Genomic DNA, 7,554 nt, shown 5'->3' with positions numbered 1-7,554 from the left:
ATGCCACCCCCACCTCTCCTCAGGCTCTCCCCAGGCCGGCTGCTCCCGGACCCCACCCCCTCGCTCCCCTGCCATAGGCCTCCCCCACGCCCCCCACATGCCTCCTACTGTGCCCCCTCCCTCGGCCCATGCCACCCCCACCTCTCCTCAGGCTCTCCCCAGGCCGGCTGCCCCCGGGCCCCACCCCCTCGCTCCCCTGCCATAGGCCTCCCCCACGCCCCCCACATGCCTCCTACTGTGCCCCCTCCCTCGGCCCATGCCACCCCCACCTCTCCTCAGGCTCTCCCCAGGCCGGCTGCCCCCGGGCCCCACCCCCTCGCTCCCCTGCCATAGGCCTCCCCCACGCCCCCCACATGCCTCCTACTGTGCCCCCTCCCTCGGCCCATGCCACCCCCACCTCTCCTCAGGCTCTCCCCGGGCCCCCCACCCTGTGGGCCTGGCCAGGCCCCTCCCCAAAGCCCCCTTAGGTCCCTCACAGAAGCACTGTGTGCGTGGGGGGGGCAGTGGGGCAGGCCCCCCAGCAGGCCGGGGCAGCAGCAGCAGCATTGCTCCCCCCGCTGCAGGGGGCGCCGCGCCACCAGGCCGCGGCCCCTGGGAGCGATGGGTGGAGCGGTGCGAGGCCGGGTGGCGCTCTAGCCACATCTCTATGGCTACGGGTGGGGTGGAGACGGCGCTCTAGGCAGGGTCTCTATGGTCTGGCTGGTTGCTAGGGGGGGCGGTTGCTAGGCGGGGCAGGGCCAGGCCTGTCGGTCAGACGGTCTAAGGCAAACTTCCCATGGGGGGGAGGGGCAGGGCCAGAGGGTCACACCGCTGCCACCATGCTGCGCTTGTGGCTGGGGCGCAGGACTCCGGGGTCCTGTGTCCCTGCCTGGCCCTGGGCAGCTCTGTCTGCCCATCTGTCACGGGGCAGGGACGCTGCCCCGCCTGCTGGGGCCACGCGGACGGGCCGAGAGTCAGCCCGAGGTGCGGCACTTATTCCGGAGTCGGAGCGTCCACACAGGGAGCTATTCCCGCACTGTTGTTCCGCTTCAGATTTACACTCTGCCTTACTGCGAATTACACCTCAGGTGCAGACAAGCCCTAAGTAATTGGTGGGGACCCTGGGGCATGGCCACTAGGTAACTCGAGGGGATGGAAGACCACGAGTGTCAATGAAGCCCCCTCGCACTGGGCCCAAGTGTCCTTGGCCCCCCGCCTGGAGGCACTCGCAGCACTTATGCTGAGAATCTGCAACAATATGTCAGACTGCCTGAAACTAAGCAAGGCCACACAGGGGAGATATGGAAGAACAATGCTGAATCAAGCAGCTTTATGTATAGTTTAATAAATGATACAGAGAACCAGGGAACTAGCTGGGAACTGGATTGGCTGGCTATATGGATACTTGGGGCAGCTTGCTATTGGATAAGTATGCTGGGAAAAAGGATGTATAAAAGCCTGTGTAACTTCCTGCTCTGTGTACAGGATTTGAGATTCAAATCTCCCTGTACCTATTTGAAGCTTCAAATAAACCTTTCTGCTTCTCCACCCCGTTGTGATTATTGGGTGTAGCACACCGGGTAACGAACCAACTTCAGCTGTTGTTTAGCCTCTTGGCACTGGGTGCCGGCAACATAATGGTGACTCCACCAGTCACATTACTTGGGAAGCTGGGCCAATAGGTAATCACCTTCATCTTGAAACACGTGCTTCTCATTTGCAGCTGGAATCGATCTAGCTTCAGTTTCCAGCCATTAGATCTTGTTCGGCTGTTGTCTGCCACACTGAAGAGCCCTTCTCCCTGCATGGGTACCTAGAGACTAGAATGCAGTCACTGAACTTTCTTTGATAAGCCAAATCGATGGAGTTTCTTTAGTCTCTCCCTAGAAAGCAGGTTCCCCAGATCTCTGCTCATTCTTGGGGCTCTTTTCTGAACCGTTTTCCCCTTTTCAACAGCCTTTTAAGTGTTGACACCAGAACTGGCCCAATGGGGAGGTTCAGATACTGCATTAGTGGGGGGTCGTAGAAATACCTAGATAGATTTTTCAAAGGCGGTGAATCTCAAGCTTTTCCATTTGGGACCCACAAGATCCCCTTAGCTGGGGCCCCATTCCTATTTAACAATATGGACAAGGCAGGGTGGTGTCATTCCCTCCTGCCCCCTCCCCCACAGTTTGTGACGCCCCCATAGCTGGAGATTCCCCTCTCTAGGCCCCTGGCAGGGTAAACAGGAGTCACTCATTGTCAGGTCAAACAAGAGGGACCTGCTGGGCTAGATCAGATGCAGAGGTGTAGAGACGTCACTTGACTCGCTTCCACATTTTCAAATAGCAAAAGCTCCCTGGTGTCACTGCTGGTTATGCTGCCTGGACTCTGTGCTCTGCTCCCAAGTGGGGTGGTTCAGATTGTAGGACGGGGAATCAAACAGCAAAGGACAGCAGGATTCTTCCCCTTCTTCAGCTTTTGTTTCAATCTTTAAGGCAACCATGCTCTTCAAAGTAGCCCTGGGCTTGCTATTATTTATTTGTATTGCCACAGTGCCTAGGGCATCCCCATCGTGGCTCAGGACCCTCATTGCGCTAGGTGCTGTACAAACCCAGAACAAAAGTCCTTGTATGTTAAAGCTCAGAAGAGAGGCAGAGCTGAAGCCCACCACTGTACTGCTTTCTGGCTCTGTTTTTAAGCTTGGGGAGGCATTTCACATTCTCTGCCCAGACTTGCTTGGGCTTCATCTGAGAGAGTGTTACCTAGTGGTTAGAGCAGCTCCCAGCCTGGGTAGTTGTTACATTTTCCATGTGGATAAGAGCTGGCTGTCCTCTCAGCACAGCTCTCTTTTATGGGCTTGGCAAGAGGTGCAGAATGGGATCAGGCTTTAGGACACCTCATGAGGTCTGTGGGAAGAGAGATTTTCTCCTGCGGGGGCACACAAACATGCGGTATTCAGTAAAAAGGCAATGAACAGTGAAATTCCTGGACTCTTCTTTTAAAGTATTAATTTCAAAAGTGAGTTTCAGTGGGGTCCAGCCAATACCCCCCAGAATATGACTTCCCTTAAAAATTCCATCCCTTCAAGACAGAGCCCCTGCTATTAAGAAGTCTGACCTGAAGACTTGTGGGATGCAGCAAGCTGCTGGTGTATAATCGCCCTCCCTCTCACCCCCTGCCCGTTTGCTAGTCGTAGAAGGTCTACAGGTGCAGGGACCTGTCTGGTCTCGGACACGGCCCCTCGCTCTTGGATGCTACAACCTGAGAAATGTAATGGGCAGAGATCACAAGCAGCTTACGAGGAAAGAAGCATGCTACAGCTTCGAGGGTGCCACAGATCGCAGCCCCGTAACCACAGGACCACCAAGCGGGGGGCTAGTAGAGAGAGGAAGGGGGCGAATCTGCTGCCCCGCAGAGCCAGCCCTTCTAGTAGGGGCAGGGAGGCTAAAGAATTGTGGGGAGGAGTAATTGCCTTCTCCTCACCCCCGCGCAGTGATATCTGCCCTCACGGCTGGGGGAGGGGAACTGGGTTAATGCCCCTGAGGACCACTGCCCAGGCCACCGCTGGGCTGAGGCTTGCAGCCTCATAAATGCAGAACCTTGACATCACAATCAGCCTGAGCTGTCTATTGGCTGCAGCAGCTGTTAATCAGCAGTGGAGGAATGTGACGGGCTGCTGATGAGCTCCGGCCCCGCCCTCCTCCCTCCAGCCAGCAGCAGGCGCTGCAGGTGTGAAGAGAAAGGGGAGCCTCTGGGTTGCCGAGACCATGGTGCAGCTGGGGCCGTCTCCCCTGCACCGATAAGGTGCGGACAAGGGTTTGTTAGCGGGGCAGAGCCCCGGGAGCTGCGGAGCACACAGAGCCCCAGGGCAGGCGCTGGAGAGCCGCACCGTGGGGAGCCCCTCGCTTAGAGCCGGCAGACGCAGAAAGACTCACGGTTAGCTGCCTTCGTCTGGCACAGATGCACACGCAGCTCAAGTGGGGCCCTCTGCTTGTGGGACGCCCAGGGCAGTTCAGTGCTCAGCAGCCAGCGGCAGCCCTGCGGTAGGGACGAGAGGGGTCTGTTGTAGCGGCGTAGATGGAACGTATGGGCTACAGGCGCTAACGTTACCCAGTCGCCGTCCACCGTCGAGCAAGGTGCAGGGTTTCTATACAGAGGCCTCAGTCTGCTCAGTTGTGTCAGCCGCTCTGAGACCTGGGAAACTCATACCATGCTCGGGCTATTCAGGGCGTTGCTTTTGCTGCCTCTGTCCGGTCACAGGCTCCCAGCAGTGCTGCAAGCTATGCAGTCTTGGCTGGCTAAGCCAGACGGCAAAAGGAGGGAGAGGGAAGAAATAAGTGGGGGAGGAAAAGGACCCACAACGGCGGGAGTTTGTGACAATCTCACACCCTAAGGGGTGTGTTTGGGACTCAGCCAGAGCTGGAAGATGATGTCATCTGGATCCCTCTCTCTAGCTGGGTCTGCTCAGGACATCCCTCAAGACCAGGCTGACCAAGCCCCGGGAGATGGTGGGGGTGGCACTCATGATGGTGAAGCTCGCTGCAGTAGCCAGTTTTTCCTCTGAAGAGTCTCTTTCTTTAAGGACCCCAAAAGGGGGCGATGGGTGGAACAGCCCCATCTCTCATTTTGTCCACCACCTGGGCCTAACATCTGACACACCAGTTCTGGTTCATTAATTTCCAGTTCCACAGTTCCTCATTTACCAGACCTGATCTTACCACAGTCCTCGAGTTCTATCATGAGACCTTTTTGTTTGGCCCGATTCACTGTCTCCCTTTCACACCTCGTCTCAATGATTATTATAGTTATTGTGACATCTTAGGAGCTTCCCCTGGCCCTTTTACAGTTGAGGGAAAATTTGGTGGCCCTGTTATCACAGCAGGGAACCCCTGAAAAGGGAGCAACCGGAACCTGAGACCAAGCCACTCCCAATCCTTCCACTCGCTGTCCCTTCCTTGGAATAACTGTTAGCTCTGTCTTGCTGGCAGGGAGATAGGCCTGGAGGGTCTGTGGCTAGCGCTGCTGCACAATGGGGCCTGGAGGGAAGCTGAGTCAACCAGGCTGACAGCAACACACACACACCCCGGAAATACTGGGGAGGGGTGAGGAATAGAGAGGACACAAAGAAAAGGGCCCCTGTGGAGGAGAGAGAGAATCCTGCAGGAGAAAGGCTGGATCAGGAAAGGGTTTGAGCGAGAAGGATGTGCAGGGATGGACGATACAGTGAGCTGGAGTTATGGGCAGGAGATCCTGGACAGACACAGGCCAGTGTGACCTGAGAGCCAGGGTCTCAAGAGGGGGCAAAGCTGGCAGAAAGCAGGGCTGAGAGAGGCCTAGGGGAGGGAATGGGCAGCAAATGAGTGTGGGACACCCTGCAAACCCTAGGAGTTGGCCACTGTGATTGGGGGCTGCGTGTGCCAAGGCATCAAGGCATTGGGAAAGGACTATCCCCTCTCACTGTGGCTCTGGGGAGGCTGCAGCTCCCTGTTCAGGAGGGGATGTAATGTAATGGCATCATGTAATGGCAGACAGCTAAAAAGTGACAAGTTTTTTTAAGTGCTTATGTACCAGTGCTAGAAGTCTAAATAAGATGGGTGAACTAGAGTGCCTCGTATTAAATGAGGATACTGATATAATAGGCATCACAGGAACTTGGTGGAATGAGGATAATCAATGGGACACAGTGATACCCGGGTACAAAATATAGGACAGAACAGGTCATGCTGGTGGGGGAGTGGCACTATATGTGAAAATGTAGAATCAAATGAAGTAAAAATCTTAACTGAACCAAACTGTACCACAGAATCTCTATGGATAGTAATTCCTTGCTCAAATAATAAGAATATAGCAGTAGGGATATATTACCGACCACCTGACCAGGATGGTGATAGTGACTGTGAAATGCTCAGGGAGATTAGAGAGGCTATAAAAATTTTTAAAAAATAATAATGCGGGATTTCAACTATCCCCATATTGACTGAGAACATGTCACCTCAGGACGGGATGCAGCGATAAAGTGTCAAGACTCTTTAAATGACTGCTTCTTGGAGCAGCTGGTCCTGGAACCCACAAGGGGAGAGGCAATTCTTGATTTAGCCCTAAGTGGAGCACAGGATCTGGTCCAAGAGGTTAATAGAGCTGGACCGCTTGGTAATAATGACCATAATATAATTAAATTTAACATCCCTGTGTCGGGGAAAACACCACAGCGGCCCAACCCTGTAGCATTTAATTTCAGAAAGGAGAACTACACAAAAATGAGGTTAGTGAAACAAAATTTAAAAGGTACAGCACGAAAAGTAAAATCCCTGCAAGCTGCATGAAAACTTTTTAAAGACACCATAGAGGCTCAACTTAAATGTATACCCCAAATTAAAAAACATAGTAAGAGAACCAAAGAAGTACCACCGTGGCTAAACAACAAAGTAAAAGAAGCAGGGAGAGGCAAAAAGGCATCCTTTAAGAAGTGGAAGTTAAATCCTAATGAGGAAAATAGAAAGGAGCACAAACTCTGGCAAATGAAATGTAAAAGTATAATTAGGAAGGCCAAAAAAGAATTTGAAGAACAACTAGCCAAAGACTCAAAAAGTAATAGCAAAAAACATTTTAAGTACATCAGAAGCAAGAAGCCTACTAAACAGCCAGTGGGGCCACTGGACGATCAAGGTGCTAAAGGAGCACTCAAAGACAATAAGGTCATTGCGGAGAAACTAAATGAATTCTTTGCATTGATCTTCACGGCTGAGGATGTGAGGGAGATTCCCAAACTTGAGCCATTCTTTTTAGGTGATAAATCTGAGGAACTGTCCCAGATTGAGGGGTCAGTGAGAGGTGGTTTTGGAACAAACTGATAAACTAATCAGTAATAAGTCACCAGGACCAGATGGGGTTCACTTAACAGTTCTGAAGGAGTTCAGATATGAAATTGCAGGAAGACTAATTGTCATCTGTAACCGATAATTTAAATCGGCTTCTGTACCAAATGGCTGGACGATAGCTAATGTGACGCCAATTTTTAAAAATGGCTCCAGAGGCGACCCTGGCAATTACAGGCCGGTAAGCCTGACTTCAGTACCGGGCAAACTGGTTGAAACTAAAGAACAAAATTGTCAGACACAGAGATGAACGTAATTTGTTGGGGGGAATCAAAATAGTTTTTGTAAAGGGAAATCAGGCCTCACCAATCTACTAGAATTCTTTGAGGGGGTCAACATGCATGTGGACAAGGGGGGGATATAGTGTACTTAGATTTTCAGAAAATGGCCACTGTTGGAAGACGGGATACTGGGCCAGATGGACCTTTGGTCTGACCCCGTGCGGCTGTTCTTATGAGGACTTAGGTACCATGTGTCTGCATCCACAACAGCCTCAGCCACATGTTTCCCTGGCCTCCCTCCACAACTGGGCAGGGACCTCCCAGCTCTGGGCCTAAAGCCACCTGCCTCCTTATTCGGCCCCCTCCTTCCGGCGGCGTGTTGGTGCAGATTGGTATTACTATCTGTACCGATGCCGAAACAGAGGGGCCATGCGACTACCGTACTGTAACCCCATCAGTCCTTGCCCCCACCCCTCGGCGCCCCCGTCCTTTGG

Source organism: Lepidochelys kempii, chromosome 11 (assembly GCF_965140265.1).
Source record: "Lepidochelys kempii isolate rLepKem1 chromosome 11, rLepKem1.hap2, whole genome shotgun sequence".
In the NCBI taxonomy this organism is placed as follows: domain Eukaryota; kingdom Metazoa; phylum Chordata; order Testudines; family Cheloniidae; genus Lepidochelys; species Lepidochelys kempii.
This window is presented reverse-complemented; position numbering follows the sequence as displayed.